Source organism: Neoarius graeffei, chromosome 19, assembly GCF_027579695.1.
Source record: "Neoarius graeffei isolate fNeoGra1 chromosome 19, fNeoGra1.pri, whole genome shotgun sequence".
NCBI classification, from domain to species: Eukaryota; Metazoa; Chordata; class Actinopteri; order Siluriformes; family Ariidae; genus Neoarius; species Neoarius graeffei.
In genome coordinates this window covers 3,581,824-3,599,991 of record NC_083587.1, presented here as the reverse complement: position 1 = coordinate 3,599,991, position 18,168 = coordinate 3,581,824, and the positions used below count along the sequence as shown (strand labels likewise).

At 47.4% G+C, this 18,168-nt stretch overlaps 2 pseudogenes; one reads left to right on the top strand and one right to left on the bottom strand.

Annotated features, from left to right (window-relative positions):
• Positions 1-18,168, bottom strand: part of LOC132867726 (histone H2AX-like) — a 1,044,434-nt pseudogene that overhangs the window by 1,002,124 nt on the left and 24,142 nt on the right.
• The window catches only part of LOC132867717 (uncharacterized), a 1,045,807-nt pseudogene that overhangs the window by 1,006,646 nt on the left and 20,993 nt on the right, over positions 1-18,168 (top strand).

The window sequence follows — 18,168 nt, the reverse complement described above, 5'->3', positions numbered from 1 at the left end:
GTGGCCCAGCTCCCCGCAGCGCCAGCAAACCGGCCCCGGCTTTCCCTCTGCACCGGTGTTCTGGGGCTCACTCACCTGAGGGGGGGGAGAGACAGACACAGAAGGGAGAAACAGGATGGCACCGCAGTGGGGGAATGGGGCAAGGATGGGACACAGAAGGAGGGGGAGAGAGAGAGAGAGAGAGAAGAGGAGAGAAGAGAAGACGCCATCTGCTGTCCTGCCGCCGGAACAGCCGCCAAATGATCCTCCGCCAGCTCGACTGCCTGATCCAGTGATGCCGGGCGGTGGCACTGGACCCACTCCGTGGTTCCTGGTGGTAAGCAAGCGATGAATTGTTCCAGCACTACCTGGTCGATGATCCCCTCGGCATCGCGGTTGTCGGCCCTCAACCACCGCCAGCAGGCATCCCGGAGCTGCTGGCCAAACGCGAACGGCCGGCCGACTTCCTCCAAGCGCAAGGCACGGAAGTGCTGGTGCTGCTGTTCCGGGGAGCGCTCCACGCGCTGGAGGACGGCCCAGCAGAGGTCCGCGTAGGCCAGCCGGCGGTCGGTGGGGAGCTGTAGCGTGGCCAGCTGCGCCTCTCCCGTTAGCAGAGGAAGGAAGCACGCCGTGCGCTGCTCCATCGGCCACCCCGAGGCCTCTGTGACTTGCTCAAAGAGCGTGATAAAAGCCTCGGGGTTGTCCTGCGGACCCATCTTGGTTACGGTGAGGGGGGACGGGCCCGCGGTGGGAGCATTGGTGGACCCCGCTGACACGAGGAGGTGCCGGAATGCCTCGCGGTCTTCCTGCTGGGCCAGCACCAGAGCTTCGAAGCGTCGCTCTTGTTCCTTCCGGAGGTTGATGAGCACCTGGTGCTGGCTTTGCTGGGCCGTGGCGAGGGCGCGGACCAGGTCGGCGAACGGGGAGGACTCCATGGGGCTGATCGGCTGGTGCTCCACTCTGAATTCCGGGTTTCAGCACCACTGTAGCGGTTCGCTAGGCGTGGGTGGAGCACAGGGGACGGCAGGACAGACATCAGGTTCGTATATGGGTTTTTTATTGTCACACTTTTCAGTCTAAACAACATTTTATTAGGAGACTAGAGACACAGACTAGCGTCTCGTCCGGCGATGAGCTCCCCTGCTCTCCGCTCTCCTTCCCTAAATAGGGCGCGGTCACTGGGAAGACACACAAACACAGGTTAATTGCTGTCAGGTGTAGTGATTCTGCCACTTACCTTCCCTGACTCCGCCCTCCTGTCACAGACCGGCACTTGACCACGCCCCCGCTGCCACACATGCCTATATCTGAACACCAAAAAAACAGTCTGCATGATGTTTTCTAAACAGGCTACTAAGTTGACACATTCTAATGTGTTCCTTAGAGGAGAAGAGCTTGATCTTGTTAATGAGTTTAAGTATTTGGGAGTAACCCTGGACTCCACATTAACCTTCAAAAGTCATGTTAAAAGGGTGCCAAATAAAGTAAAATTCAACATTCACAATTTTAGGCAAATTAGGCCATTTCTCAACATGAAAGCTGCTAAGATGTTTCTACATTCTATGATTTTCTCACATATTGAGTACTGCTTCATAAATTGGCCATTAACTAGTACAGCAACACTTAAACCAATAGAATTGCTTTTTAAAAAGGCTATAAAATATTTGATAAGAAAGCATTATTGTGGCAGCGGGGGCATGGTCAAGCGCCGGTCTGTGACAGGAGGGCGGAGTCAGGGAAGGTAAGTGGCAGAATCACTACACCTGAGAGCAATTAACCTGTGTTTATGTGTCTTCCCAGTGACCGCACCCTACTTAAGGAGGGAGAGCGAGAGCAGAGGGGCTCTTCCGGAACCAGACGCCGAGTGTGTGTGTGTCTGCAAAGTGCATACCAAGTTGTTATACTGAAAAGTGTTGCAATAAAATGCTCTGTCAAACCTGATCTCTGTCCTGCCGTCCTCTGTGCTCCACCCACCAACACTGAACCGCTACAGTGGTGCTGAAACCCGGGATATTGTGGAGTACAGCAGCCGATCAGCCCCATGGAGTCCTCCCCGTTCGCCGACCTGGTCCACGCCCTCGCCACGGCCCAGCAAAGCCAGCACCAGGCGCTCGTCACCCTCCACAAGGAACAAGAACGGTGCTCCGAGGCCCTGGTGCTGGCCCAGCAAGAAGATCGGGAGGTGTTCCGGCACCTCCTCGCATCAGCGGGGTCCACCAGCGCTCCCACCGCGGGCCCATCCCCCCTCACCGTAACCAAGATGGGTCCGCAGGATGACCCCGAGGCTTTTATCACGCTCTTCGAGCAAGTCACAGAGGCCTCGTGGATGGCCGATGGAGCAGCGCACGGCGTGCCTCCTCCCTCTGCTAACAGGAGAGGTGCAGCTGGCCGCGCTACAGCTCCCCACCGACCACCGGCTGGCCTACACGGACCTCCGCTGGGCCATCCGACAGCGCGTGGGGCGCTCCCCGGAACTGCAGCGCCAGCACTTCCGCTCCTTGCGCTTGGAGGAAGTCGGCCGGCCGTTCGCGTTTGGCCAGCAACTCTGGGACGCCTGCTGGCGGTGGCTGAGGGCCAACAACTGCGATGCTGAGGAGGTCGTTGATCAGGTGGTGCTGGAGCAGCTCGTTGCGCGCTTGCCAGCAGGAACCACGGAGTGGGTCCAGTGCCACTGCCCGGCGTCACTGGATCAGGCCATCGAGCTGGCGGAGGACCATTTGGCGGCTGTTCCAGCGGCAGGACAGCAGACAGCCTCTTCTCTTCTCTCCTCTTCTCTCTCTCTCTCCCCCTCCTCCTGTGTCCCGTCCTCGCCCCATTCCCCCACCGCGGAGGTGGGGGCCGGCACCATCCCAGCCGGCCTGCCACACCCGCGGTGCCCTCCCGTTTCTCCCTTCTGTGTCTGTCTCTCCCCCCCTCAGGTGAGTGAGCCCCAAAACACCGGTGCAGAGAGGAAGCCTGGGCCGGTTTGCTGGCGCTGCGGGGAACCGGGCCACCTGCAACAGCAGTGCACGGCAATGGAAGTGGGCGCAGTGGTTCGGATCCCTGATGCACCAGAAGCCGCCCTCGATTGGGCCGGAGCGTATCGCATACCGGTGAGTATTCAAGGGGATACATATCAGGCGTTGGTGGATTCTGGTTGTAATCAGACCTCAATTCACCAAAGCCTGGTTCAAAACAAGGCATTGGGGGGAGCACAGGGGGTGAAGGTATAGAGGCTAAGACTAACACTTGAAGCCCCTGAGGCATTGCTTAACAAACACCAATCTGACGCGCTTGCTCAGCAGGTGGACTCACTTGTATGCATGAATAAACAAACATAGCGTCTTCTTTCTTTTGCGCATTTATTGTGGCTCACCGCAATGTTAAAATGCATCCAATAGCAATACATCCCAAGTCAGCATCATTCACAATAGTCCATTAAATGCAAATAAAGCACGCCAGAAAGTTCACATACAAACGCCGAGCATAGCGGTCAAAAACTGTATGTGTTCCCCTCCGTCAGGCAACACCTGTCACCTGAATAAAGGTTCCCCCTTATATTGCTGTGACCAATTACATCATGGTGCCCCCAATGGACAATTATGGCATGACAAGAAATAAAAAGGGAAACTGGCTCTTACACCCCGGCCCCTAATTAAAATGGTTGTCATACAAACATGACAATTCACAAACACACATAAAGAGCCAGTGAAGAAAAAAAATGGGCACATAATGATGTACACATTACTCCAGTTGACACACATAATTGAGTACCCTTTCTAACTTACTAACCTGGAGGTTCGTACAGCAGGCAGAGCTTAGCAACTGGTCTATCAATTATGTTACTCTTTGTCTGGAGGCGTACTGAGCGGACAAACCCCCATTTGTCAGGATATGTTTCCAAAACTCTTGCAAGTGGCCATGAGCCACGTGGAGCAGTAGGATCCATAATGATGACAATATCTCCTTGTTTGAGATTTTCCTTACGTTCGTTCCATTTCTGCCTCTCCTGAAGCATTGGGAGGTATTCACGTATCCATCACTTCCAGAAAAGATCCGAGATGTATTGAACTTGCCTCCATCTCCTCTTGATGTACAAGTCATGTTGATCAAACAGCCCTGGTGGTAAAGAGGTCCTTCCTTTCATTAAGAGGATATGATTAGGAGTGAGAGGTTCAAGGTCATTCGGGTCAGCGGACAGCTTGGTGATAGGCCGGTCATTCAATATGGCCTCCGCTTCACACATAACTGTGTGGAGTCCGTCATCATCCAGCCTCTGTTGCCGAAGAACTGAATTGAGAATCCTCCTCACCATGCATATCACACGCTCCCAGACACCACCAAAGTGTGATGCTGCTGGAGGATTGAACCTCCACTTGACTCCCTTTTGTCGCATTGCTCCTTCAATTTGTGTATGGTTAAGGGATGAAAACGCCTCTCTGAGCTCTCTCTCTGCCCCAATGAAGTTGGTGCCATTATCGGACTGGATATGGGCAACCTGACCTCTTCGGCAGATGAAACGGCGCAGCACGTTAATACAGGCATCAGTATCCAAAGAGCATGCTACTTCTAGGTGGACCGCTCTACTGGACAGACAGGTGAATATTACGCCATAGCGCTTGACTGTACCACGACCTTTCTTCACCTCTATTGGTCCAAAGTAGTCAAGGCCCACATTTGTAAAGGGTGGATGGTCGGGAAGAATCCTTTCCTTTGGCAAGTCTGCCATCTTCTGAGCCCCCATCCGACCATTGTATCTCCTGCAGGTACAGCATTCAGCCACAATTCTCCTCACTGCAGAGTTAGCACCGGTGACCCAGTATTTTCTTCTCAGCGTGGACAGCATGTGATTCCGACCACTATGGCCAAGCCGCTGATGGAGGTCACGCAGTAAAAGAGTCGCCACATGTTGACCTTTTGCCAGAATGAGTGGATATTTTACTTTCTCTGGCAGAGAACCTCTGGTGAGTCGCCCTCCAACTCTTAGGAGCCCGCCCTCCAGTCGCGGGTCCAGCTTGTAGAGCACGCTTTGTTTACTGACCGTCTTCCCTGCAGATAAGGCAGCCATTTCCTCTTCGAACCTTTGATGCTGACAGAAGCGAATTATAGCAGACTCAGACTCGCACAGATCTTTGACAGTCAAGCTTCCTTTGCGTTCTGCAGCATCCTGTGTGCTGCTGGCAGTGTCTCTGGCCCATAGCCAGGGGGGATCGGAGAGTTCGTTCGATCCCCCCCCCGCGACACGCCCCCCCGGACACACACGCCCCTCAAGATTACTCAAGATTTATTCATTTGTTCATGTCCAATGAATATACATTGATTCACATTTAAATTTACAATATCAAATCCAGACTAATCAAAAAAGAAAAGTAGACTAAGTGAGGATGAGTTAGAAAAACGGGTTCAGTTCTCCTATGTTTATGTTTACACTTTTTGTTCAGACTGCTTTACACCCCAATCCAGTGGGTGGCGGTAATGCCCCCATTAGACCCCTTTCACTGATGTCACCCGAAACTGGAAGTAAACAAACCCTGCGCCATATTGGAAGACCAACAAACTCGTGATTAGGGGGAAATAACGGCAGCGCGCGGTATGTGAACCCACGAGGCACTTGGTTCATCAAAAACCTACAATGGTAAACTTTTGTGCTGTGTTAGGGTGTTCAAGGAGCTTTCTGCCAGGAGACAGAGAGAGTATTTAGCTGCTTTATGCAGAGCGGATCTGAATACTTCAAGTCTATTTTGTTACTGATAAGTCACTAGGCTAGAGTGTTGTAGAACATTTTTTTAAATGTTTACTGAATAAAAACATCCTTAATTTTATCAAATATTCTCTACTCTATATTTCATTTCTTTCTTTTGTTTTAATTTTCCTCCCTCCATCCCTCTTTGGATTTTAAATATAGTTTTTCCCCATGTCCAAATAATTCAAATATCTCATCTCATCTCATCTCATTATCTCTAGCCACTTTATGCTTCTACAGGGTCGCAGGCAAGCTGGAGCCTATCCCAGCTGACTACGGGCGAAAGGCGGGGTACACCCTGGACAAGTCGCCAGGTCATCACAGGGCTGACACATAGACGCAGACAACCATTCACACCTACGGTCAATTTAGAGTCACCAGTTAACCTAACCTGCATGTCTTTGGACTGTGGGGGAAACGGGAGTACCCGGAGGAAACCCATGCGGACATGGGGAGAACATGCAGACTCCGCACAGAAAGGCCCTCGCTGTGAGGCGACAGCGCTAACCACTACACCACCGTGCCGCCGGTAATGTACTCACATAACCAGAATTATCAGCCATCGTGTCACTTTACTCTCGCTCGTACTTTGTTTTATATTGTGAGTATGTATGTATGCATGTACTTGGTCTTCCAATATGGCGCCCTAGCACAATCTCGTGGTACGGTGACGTCACGCAGTAGCCCTCTATAAAAGAAGATAAAGACAGAAAACGCAAGAAATCTGCTGCTACTTTGTCCCAAAATATTGGCGCCATGTTCCAAAAAAGGACCAAAATGGGTAAGGTGCTGAGTGCAGGACTTTGTTTTTCTTTTGTTTACAACAGTAGTGATAGATCGATCTGTCAGAGTGATCAGTGGGGGTGGGGGGTAGCGTCAGCCCGTCTGTCAGTCTATGTGTGTCAGTGACACGCACACACAGAGGTGAGTTAGGTGGCTAGATACTAGTAGCGTCGGACCTGGGGCTGCTTTTATTTTTTTTTCAGCTTGGGAAATCGGAGCTGTGGTGTGGTGTGAAGACAGTAAAATGCGAGACTTTAAGAGCACGTGTTTTTCAGTCGTCATGGTAACATGGCATCATGGTAACATGACGCCCTGTCATGGTAAAATGACGCCCTGTCAGTGGTTTGGCATTTGGATCAGAGTGAAAAGAAACGTGTGCACTAGCTGAAAAATGAAAATGTTTAGACCAGTGTGTGTGAAAACACCCACTGTTGCTGCATTTGGGCATTTTTAAATCAATTGTCCTTATAGGGCTGTGCGACATTATTTCAATCTCAGGATTACTTGAAACATTTATCTCAATTAGAAATTATTGTTGTTTTTTATGCTAAAGCATGGGCAGATCAGGAGTGTTCTGATGCCATAAACAACAACTGAAGTGAGCAACAGAGACAGACAACAACAGACAGACAATGAAGGAGAGCAACAACAGACAGACAATGAAGGAGAGCAACAACAGACAGACAGAGGAGGGGAGAGCAACAACAGACAGACAATGAAGGAGAGCAACAACAGAGACAGACAATGAAGGAGAGCAACAACAGAGACAGACAATGAAGGAGAGCAACAACAGAGACAGACAATGAAGGAGAGCAACAACAGAGACAGACAATGAAGGAGAGCAACAACAGAGACAGACAATGAAGGAGAGCAACAACAGAGACAGACAATGAAGGAGAGCAACAACAGACAGACAATGAAGGAGAGCAACAACAGACAGACAGTGGAGGGGAGAGCAACAACAGACAGACAATGAAGGAGAGCAACAACAGAGACAGACAATGAAAGAGAGCAACAACAGACAACTGAGGTGAGCAACAGAGACAGACAATGAAGTCACAGCACAGTTGTAGGAAGATAACAATAATAAGTTAGACAACAGAGAACTTATAACGAATAAAAAAATGTCTAAATTAGAAGATTTGAAGTGTGCTCGTGTATTTGGGGGGTACGGGAGTAGGGGGCCAGATGAAGTCCACTTTTGGGGAAAAAAGATCCCCCCCCTCCACAATGCTGGCTACGGGCCTGTATGTGTTATGTGTTTTTATATCTTGTGCTTAAAAGCAACATGGTAAAATATGTTAGAAAACCATGAAATCGACTCTGATATTTCCTTATTCACTTACCAGGATCTTTGATACTAAAACAGCTCTGAGTTGGGAGTCTGAGACATGAGTAACATACTGTGACAACAATTGGTACTTAGGGTGGGCATTATTTAATTCCAATAATGTCTATGTGCTTGTCTATGTGATAGAAAGACACTGATCAATGCTAAACTAGTGACAGAGCACTGAAAATTAAGCCTCCTATGGGCAATTTTTGAGGTCAGGGAACAGTGGGCCAATGAGCTGCCTTCAGCGAATAAATTTATAGTAAGATAGATAGATGAAGTTTATTGCCTCTGCTGGGAATTTTGGGAAAAAAACTGGAGAGAAAAAGCAACAGATGCTTTTGATCTCTGGGTTCTGGGCCCAGTGCGCTTCCGGTGCAGCATTCTGTTCACCTCACACCCGAGATAAGACTCAAACTCACAATCCCTGGCTCATGGAAAACATTGGTGTAAAATCACTCAAAACTAGCAGAGGATGGTTTTGATCTATCAACCTCTGGGTTATGGGCCCAGCATGCTCCCGCTGCGCCACTCTGCTCACCTCATAGCCCATCTGGGACTTGAACCCATAATGCCTGGCTCATGGAAAACACTGGCATAAAAGACACCAGAGCTAGTAGAGGATGGTTTTGATTTATCAACCCCTGGGTTATAGGCCCAGTATACTCTCAATGCACCACTCTGCTAACCTCACACCCCTCAAATGAGACTTGAGCCCCTACTACCTGACTCAAGGAAAACATTGACAGAAAATACCTCAGAACAAGCAGAGAAAGGTTTCGATCCATTGATTTGTGGGTCCAGCACGCTCCCACTGCACCACTCTGGTGACCTCACACCTCAGGTGGGACATGAACCCACAATGCCTGGCTCATGGAAAACATTGGCATCAAAGACCTCAGAACTAGCAAATGATGGTTTCAATCTCTCAGTAATGGGCCCAGCACACTCTCACTGCACCACTCAGCCCCTGTGGGACTAAAAGGCACAATTCCTGGTTTAAGAGGCTAGTGCCTTACGCATTCAGTCACCACTGTACCCTACTGAAATAGTACAGTCACTCAGAAACTGCTAGGATTGTTCTTCAGATGTTTCTCATCTCGGCTACAGAATCTTCTTTTATGTGTACTCAATTTGCTCAGTTGAAATACTTTGCTGGGTCTGCACCAAAGTCAAACACTTGCAAAGTCTGGCTTTAATGTCAGCACATCCTCATTTCATGAATATCAGTCATGAATATACGTATACAAGTCAGAGCACTTGTTTAATTATGTATTATGTCTTTTTATGTCTTGTGCTTAAGAACATCATGGTGAAAAATGTTAGAAAACAATGAAATCGACTCTGATATTTCCTTATTCACTTTGATACCAAAACAGCTCTGAGTTGTGAGTCTTAGAAATGAGTAACATACTGTGACAGCTGTTGGTACTGGGGGTGGGCCTTATTTCATTCCCATAATGTCTATGTGCTTGTCTTTGTGATACAAAGACACTGATCAATGCCAAACTAGTGACAGAACACTGAAAATCAGGCCTCCTTGTGGACAATTTTCAAGGTCATGGAATGGTGGGCCATTAAGCTGCCTTCAGCAAATAAATTTATAGTCAGATAGATAGATGAAGTTTATTGCCTCTGCTGGGAAGTTTGAGAACACCACTGTCAAGAAAAAGCAGCAGATGGTTTTGATCTCTGGGTTCTGAGCCCAGCACACTTCTGGTGTAGAACTCTGCTTATATACAACTCAGCTTGTTTTATATTTTGTGTTTTTAAGTCGGAGACATGCGGTTATGGATACACAACTTTTGAGACTAGTGATATGCCTGTTGCTCTTTCTGGGACTTTTTAATGTTATATCACCGGGCCCATTCGGTCATGACTCCATTGTTTACGAACGAGAACAGTTGCTAGCACTGCGCAGCACAAAGGTACTCCCCTGGAATAGATTTATGATCCCGGTGGAAATAAGGAGAAGGAAGAGGGGCTGCAGATCGTGAGTGAAGTGCCGAGTGAAGAGAAGATGATATAAACCACTGGTACTGGCTGTCATTATGGGTAACATGAGATCTCTCCCGAACAAGATGGAAGAGCTAATGACGCTTACCAAAACGCAGTGGCAATATCGGGAGTGCAGTCTCATGTGCTTCTCAGAGACATGCATGAATGAACTCACCCCTGACTCACATGTAGCACTTGATGGATTTCAACTTGTGAGATCGGATAGGAGAACAGTGGAGAGTGGAAAGAAGCGAGGTGGGGGGCTTGCGATATATGTGAACAACAAATGGTGGAGCCCATATCACGTTAGAGTTAAAGAACAGTGCTGCACCCCGAACATTGAAGTTCTAGCAGTTAGTATCAGACCTTTTCAAATTTCAAGAGAATTTACGCATGTTATTGTCATAGCTGTGTATATTCCCCCATCAGCTGCTTCTATGTCAGCCTGTGACTTTCTACTCACTGTAGTATCCCGGTTACAAACATCTCACCCTCAAGCCCTCCTCCTCATCTCTGGGGACTTTAACCACGCCCCTTTGACAGCCACTATCCCTACATTTACACAGTATGTAGACTGTAAAACAAGGGATAATAGAACTTTGGACTTATTTTATGCTAACATTAAGGAAGCATATACTGTAGAGCATTACCCCTTCCCCCATTGGGTTGTTCAGACCACAATCTTGTCCATCTTCTCCCTGACTACATACCCTTAGTGAAAAGACAACAACTAACATATAGATATGTGAGGAAATGGACTGAAGATAACTCTGAGATTTTAAGAGACTGTTTTGAGAAGAAAGAATGGGAAGTTCTGTGCAATCCTGATGATGATATTGACAATATCACACATTATGCTACAGACTATATGAAGTTTTGTATGGACATTGTAGCTCCCCTAAAAAAAGTGAAATGCTTTGCAAATAATAAGCCCTGGGTTACCCCTGAACTGAAGGCCCTACTCAATGAGAAAAAGAGGGTGTTTAAATCTGGAGACAAAGAGGAATTGAGGAGAGTACAGAAAGAGTTAAAAGGGGCAATAAGGAAGGGGAAAGACACCTACAAGAGGAAGCTTGAGGAGCGCCTCCAGAGGAAACATGCAAGGGTGGTTTGGAGGGGCCTGAAAACAATCTCTGGCCATGGCAAAGATAAGGGAAAGGGCCCAGAGGCAGGTGATAAGCAGTGGGCAAATACATTAAATCTGTATTTTAACTGCTTTGATGTCACCACCCCCACTACCATCCATGGTCCTGCTTACCAAAGCCCACTCCCCCCTCTATCCATTATTATCCCCTCATTGTCATCAGCAGAGCCTCTCTCTTTTAACTCCATTACCCTCCAATCCTCATCTGGGCAGTCGGAGCATCCCCCTGTCTCTTCAGTAACTAGCGGTGTCATCACAGCTCTATTACAGCATCTTTAAGAAAATTTTCCCTCTCTCAAAGGGTTGCTGGTCATAGCCCATGGTCAGACTGTGAGCAGAAGCTTCGAGCTTTGTCAGAGTTAGCTTTCAGAACACAGGTTTCAGTGGCCTTGTTGAAAGATGTCCTCGCTTCAGAAAATGGTACAGGTAACTCCAAGAATGTTGAACCTTGGTCCAATCTACTGAGCTGTGCAGGCTCTAAGGTGAGCTTTCTTGAACCATAGGACATGTATTTTCTTTTAGAACATGAAGCATTTTGACCATCAGGTCAATTGAAAAATGTTACCAGCATGACTCCGGATCAGAAGGTTGCGTGTTCAAGCCAACAAGGTGTCATCTTGTCTCTGTATAACTCATACAAAACACCTTTTCCAAATGATTGCCCATCATCTGGCACAAATAATGATCAAAAGTACTTGTTTATCCTGCAAAATGATATAGTTAACTCATAGAATTTAAATCTTGGTCCTATCTCCTGAGCTGTGCAGGCTATAAGGTGAGCTGTACTGAACCATAGGACATATTTTCTTTTCAAACATGAAAAAGATTGACCATCAGGTCACTTGGAAAATGTTACCATCATGAAGTATGCTTTATGACCATTATTCTAAAGTCTTATCTTGGTTCAAGGAATCCCTTTCTTGTTATGGTATTGGACTCCTTTGACAAGCATCACAATTTTCAACCATACCTGTCTTTTTGGAACAAGGAGACCATTTGACTAAAAAGCAAGTCTGTTCCTCTGACAAAGACAGAATTAAGCATTGGACCATCAGATTAAAACAATGATACACTCCTGAGCTTTCCAGGCTCCATGCTTCTGTTTCTTTAAGGGTCAAAGCATGTCACGACTTTGGACACACATTTTCAACAGGCTCCTCTGATTCAACTGAAGCCCTGCTCATACCATCTGCTGTTTGTCACATTCAAAAATGTTGTAATATACCTTTCCTTTGGACCCTCAAAACAGGTTACCCTCCAAAACCAACTTTTCCACTGATTGCCCATCATGTGACACAAATAGTGACATAAAGGATTCATATAAAATGTAAAAGTGTGAAGTTAACCGAAAGAAAGTTGACACCTTGGTGTTGTCACATTGGATGACAAGTGCCTAAGTTGAGCATCAGTTGTCCACACTTTATATTCACACACTGAGGTGAGAACTGCCATATGATCTTGGAAATATCCATTTTTATATTGGGAAGGGAAATCCAGCCAGGTTATGCTTCATATTGAGCTCATCCTCTGCAAAAGCTCGAGTTCAGAACGATGCAAACTTTGTACCATGATGATTCAGTCTATAACCTTTTAGCTCAGGCACAATGGTCGTGTATCTGACTTCATGTCAGAAGGTTGCATGTTCAAATCACATTGAGGTCATGCACCAACAGAATGCTGTTGGCTTTTTGCAGAGACTTTCAGATGGACTCCAATCTCTAGAATGACCATTCAGGATTTTGCCAAGCTCATGCAAAAAGGTAATATTGCTCTGCTAACAACTCCTTCACCAAAGTGCCTTTCATAACTTCGCAACCTAATGTAATATGTTTACAAAATTTGTCCACTGGGCTTGCTCAAAAAAATGCCGCAAAATACTGCTTGAGAAGCTTTCAGAACTCAGGTTTCAGTGGTCGTGTTGAAGGATGTCTGAGCTTCAGAAAATGGTATCGGTAACTCCAAGAATGTTGAACCTTGGTCCTGTCTACTGAGCTGTGCAGGCTCGAAGGTGAGCTGTATTGAACCATAGGATATGTATTTTATTTTAGAACATGAAGCATTTTGACCATCAGGTGAATTGAAAAATGTTACCAGCATGACTCCAGATCAGAAGGTTGCATGTTCAAGCCAACAAGGTGTCATCTTGTCTCTGTATAACTCATACAAAGCAGCACTCTGCCACCTTTTCCAAGAAGTATGATCATCAAGTCACTTGGAAAATGTTACCAGCATGAGTCTGCTTTATAACCGTCATGCTAAAGTCTTATCTTGGTTCAAGGAATCCCTTTCTTGTCAATGTATTGGACTCCTTTGACAAGCATCACCATTTTCAACCATACTTGTCTTATTGGAACAAGGAGACCAATTGACTAATAAACAAGTCTGTTCCTCTGACAAAGACAGAATTCATCATTGGACCATCAGATTAAAACACTGATGCGCTCCTGTCTGAGCTTTCCAGGCTCCACTCTTCTGTTTCTTTAAGAGTCAAAGCATGTCAGGACTTTGGACACACATTTTCAACAGGTTCCTTTGATTCAATTAATGCCCTGCTCATACTGTCTGGTGTTTGTCACATTCAAAAATGTCTTAATATACCTTTCCTGTGAACCCTCAAAACAGGGTACCCTCAAAAACCAACTTTTCCACTGATTGCCCATCATGTGACACAAATAGTGACATAAAGGATTTATATAAAATGTAGGCTGCAGAGCACGGATGTAGATTGCCTCCTTAACACCACACTCAAACCACCTGGGGTCTCTGTCTAGCACTTTAACGTCCTCAATGTTGACACTGTGGTCAGTACAGGCCTTGTGTATGTAGTATGGCACCTCAAACAGGGGTTCAGGGAGCATAGGCGTCCTAGCTCAGTCAACTCCTCTGAGGTGTCATACCACATACACAAGGCTTGTCCTGACCACAGTGTCAACACTGAGGATGTTAAAGTGCTAGACAGGGACCCCAGGTGGTTTGAGCATGGTGTTAAGAAGGCACTCTACATCCATGTCCTGCAGCTGACCCTCAGTAGAGAGGGGGAGGAGATACCAACTTCCAGAGATCTACACTAAGCTTGTCAGAGCGCATGTGTGCACTGACATCGCTTCTTAGCCCAGTTCATCACAGCTGAAGAAGGATCCAGCTGGATCCGAAAATTCCCAAGTGAGTTTTCATTTCTTTGTGTTGAGATCAAAATTAAAATAATAATAATAATAATAATAATTTAAATTCTAAACTGTATATGAGGTTCAGTGTGGTGAAGAGGCAGTTGTACACATATAGGCCAGCAATGTCATACTCAGGCCATGACTTACAACTACTGCAATAATTCCATTTACTATATTGTACTGGAAACAACACAGCCAAAAAGGGTTCATGGTGACTGATTCATCTTCAATGGTGTTTTTTTTTCTTTTTTTTCCAAGTAAAGTTTAGTGTCTGAATAGTTCAGTTGGGAGAGCATTAGACTTCTCATCCATTGCCTTCTTGGATAGAAAAGTAAATACTTAGCTGAAAACCTGATTAGAAGGCATTCACCTTCTCTGATCCAGCTGCTGCTTCAAATCATCCTTTCGCTGTGACATGCTCAAGTACAGAGAGTCTGTTTTGAGGAAAGGTTAGAAAATTGGTTCAATTTTGATGGCATGGTCAAAAGTGTTCATTGAAAAGAATGCAAGTACAATACTTCAACAAAATAGTCTATGGTTCAAACATTCCCAATCTAGGACATGATTCAGCCAGCCCACTGAAACCTGTGTTCTGAAAACTTTTCCAGCAGTATTTTGAGGAATTTTATTTTCAACAATCCCAATGGACAAATTTTGAAAACATATTACATGAAAGAGCCACTTTTATCCAGGGTGACATATAACAGATCCAGGAAAGCAGCTGGGGGTTTGGTGCCTTGCTTAAGAGTACTTCAGCCATTCCTGCTGATACAGAGACCCAAACCAGCAACCTTTTCATTCCAAAGTTGCCTCTCTAACCATTGGGCCATGACGTCCCCTATTGTGCTAGCTTGTTAAGTTATAAAGGGGAATTCGGTGAAAGAATTGTTGGCAGAGCAATCTTATGTTTTGCAGGAGCTTGTCAAAATCCTGGATAGTCATCATCCACCTAAAGTCCCTGCATTTGACTGTGCAAAAAGCCCAACACCATTCTATTAACACATCTAGATGTAAATATCAGGAAATAAAAGCTGAAATTTTGATCATATCTTCATCTTTTGACCTCAAACACAAATGTCTTCAGTGTGTGGCTAAAAAGCAACAGAATTGGCCTTGCTGTTCCAGTACTTTTGGCTTTGCAGCTGGAAATACTGTCAGAGCTGTTACTATCAAAAATGAAGTACTACATTCTGAAGCAGCACTATGATATAAGCAGCTTTGAGAGTTGTGTGGTGGTGTAGTAGTGATCACTGTTGCCACACAGCAAAATGGTTCCAGGTTCGAACTTCATGGCTAGCTGGGGACTTTCTGTGTGAAGTTTGCATGTTGTCTCTGTGGAATTCCTCTGGGTGCTCCAGTTTCCTTCCACAGTTCAAAGACATGCAGATGAGGTAATAATAATCAGCCGCTGGGGTTGCATAAGCCAGTGCATATTTAGTGCTTGTCCCAACCCTGGATATAATGAGGAGGGTTGCATCTGGTGTTGGGGGGGGAGCTATGCTGAATGAAATATTGGCCCTTTTTCAGCTCACTTCAGCTCACTTCAGCCCGACACGGCTCGCGTTTCGACTACCTCAGAGCGGCGTGACTCAGCTCACTTCAGCCCTACTCAGCACCCAAAACTCGCATCGTTTTGGAGTAGGGCTGAAGCGAGCCAAACTGAGCCGAGTGGGGCTAGGGGTGTGGGGAGACACTCCCCTGTGCACTGATTGGTGAGGAGGCATGTCCTCACATGCCCACACACGCCCCGCGAGCACGCTGGGATCTGTAAACACCATAAACCCGGAAGAAGAAGAATTACGAATTACGAGAATTTCTGAAGCCTTATGCGCCTCGCCTCATCTATACGCTCTTGCCAGTATCTGTTGACGTTGTCGGTGACAACAAGCCACAGCACCAAGACCAGCAACACTAATGACTCCATGTTTATTGTTTACTCTCCAGGTCGTGAGACTACCGCTTAAAAGGTCACTGATGTCACTGTTTGCGCTGCCTAACGACATCACGTGACGTCCACCCACTTTCGCTAACTCCACCCAACGTGTCCACCCACTTCCAGCCAGCACGGTTCAGCGCGGTTGTAGTCAAAATGCAACTCCAACAGCCCCACTCAGCTCGACTCAACCCAACTCAGCACGGCTCAGCCCAACTCAGCCGGGTTGGTAGTGGAAAAGTGGCATTTGAGGCTCCGAAACTGATCTGCTGGGGTGACCCCTAATGGGAGCAGCTGAAAGAAGCAGACTCTACTTAATTTTACTGATCTGTTTAAAGGAAACGATTAAAGGGGCCAGATCACTCTTCCCAAAATCCAATTTGTTGTTGTATTGTTTTGTTTTGAAAGCAGATGATCACTACATGCTAGCTCTCTTTGCAGCAAAATGTCCGCAAATTCACTGTTAGTCATCCTTTCAATACCGATCTCAAACTTTTCTACATCTATGTGTCATACGTGGAATCTTTGAACAAATGATACCTTTATCATTTCTTTCTTTTGTGGGCACCCACATGATGGCCAAGACCAGTTCAGGTCTATTACTGCGAAATGCAAACACCATTTATTTATAATTATTTTAAATTGAGCAATACGTAGTGACATTTAAAAATATAAATAAAGCTTAGATTTGTGAGGAACAAAGGAAAATTATGGATCAGAAAGACTGACAGTAAAACACATGACAGTCTGACCTGTCATGATATCCAGTTTCATTGAGTTGGACAAACATGGTCATATATATATATTTATATATGACCATATATTTTAGTTTTGTAGTTGGACTAGGGTGGAGCCAGGGAAGGTGAGTGGCAGAATCACTACACCTGATGGTAATTAACCTGTGTTTGTGTGTCTTCCCAGTAACCACACCCTATTTAAGGAGGCAGAGGGAGAGCAGAGGAGAGCTCTTCCTGGGACAAGAACACAGTGTGTGTGTGTATGTGTATGGAATAGAATAAAACGGTATTGTTACACTGAAAAGTCTGGCAATAAAAGCCAATTTGTACCTGAAGCTTTGTCCTGCCATCCTCTGTGCTCCACCCACACCTCAGAGAGCTCCACAGTGGTGCTGAAACCCGGGAGAAAGGTGGAGCACCAACCCTGCAGCCCCATGGAATCTTCCCCATTCACGGACCTGGTCCACGCCCTCACCACAGCTCAGCAAAGCCAGCACCAGGTGCTCGTCATGCTCCAAAAGGAGCAAGAGCGGAGCTTCTAAGCCCTGGTGCTGGCCCAGCAGGAAGATTGCGAGGCGTTCCGGCATCTCCTCGCATCGGCGGGGTCCACCAGCGCCCCGGTCGCGGGCCCGTCTCCCCTCACTGTGACCAAGATGGGCCCGCAGGACGACCCCGAGGCGTTCCTCACATTGTTTGAACAGGTCGCCGAAGCCTCGGGGTGGCCGATGGAGCAGCGCGCGGCGCGCCTCCTCCCCCTCCTGACGGGAGAGGTGCAGCAGGCCGCGCTACAGCTCCCCGCCGACTGCCGGCTGGCCTACGCGGACCTTTGCCAGGCCGTCCTCCAGCGCGTGGGGCGCACATCAGAACAACAGTGCCAGCACTTCCGCGTGCTGTGGTTGGAGGAAGTCGGCTGGCCATTCGCGTTCGGCCAGCAGCTCCGGGATGCCTGCTGGCGGTGGCTGAGGGCCGACGATTGCGACGCCGAGGGAATCATCGATCAGGTGGTGCTGGAGCAGTTCATCGCCCGCTTACCAGCCGGAACCGCGGAGTGGGTCCAGTGCCACCGCCCGGCGTCGCTGGATCAGGCAGTAGGACTGGCGGAGGATCATTTGGTGGCTGTTCTGGCGGCAGGACAGCCGACGACGTCTTCTCTTCTCTCCTCTTCTCTCTCTCTTTCTCCCCTCCCTTCTGTGTCCCGTCCTCGCCCCATTCCCCCACCACGGAGGCGGGGGCCGGCTCCACCCCAGCTGGCCCGCTGCACCCGTGGTGCCCTCCCGTTTCTCCCTTCTGTGTCTGTCTCTCCCCCCCCCTCAGGTGAGTGAGCCCCAGAGCACAGGTGCAGAGGGAAAGCCCGGGCCGGTTTGCTGGTGCT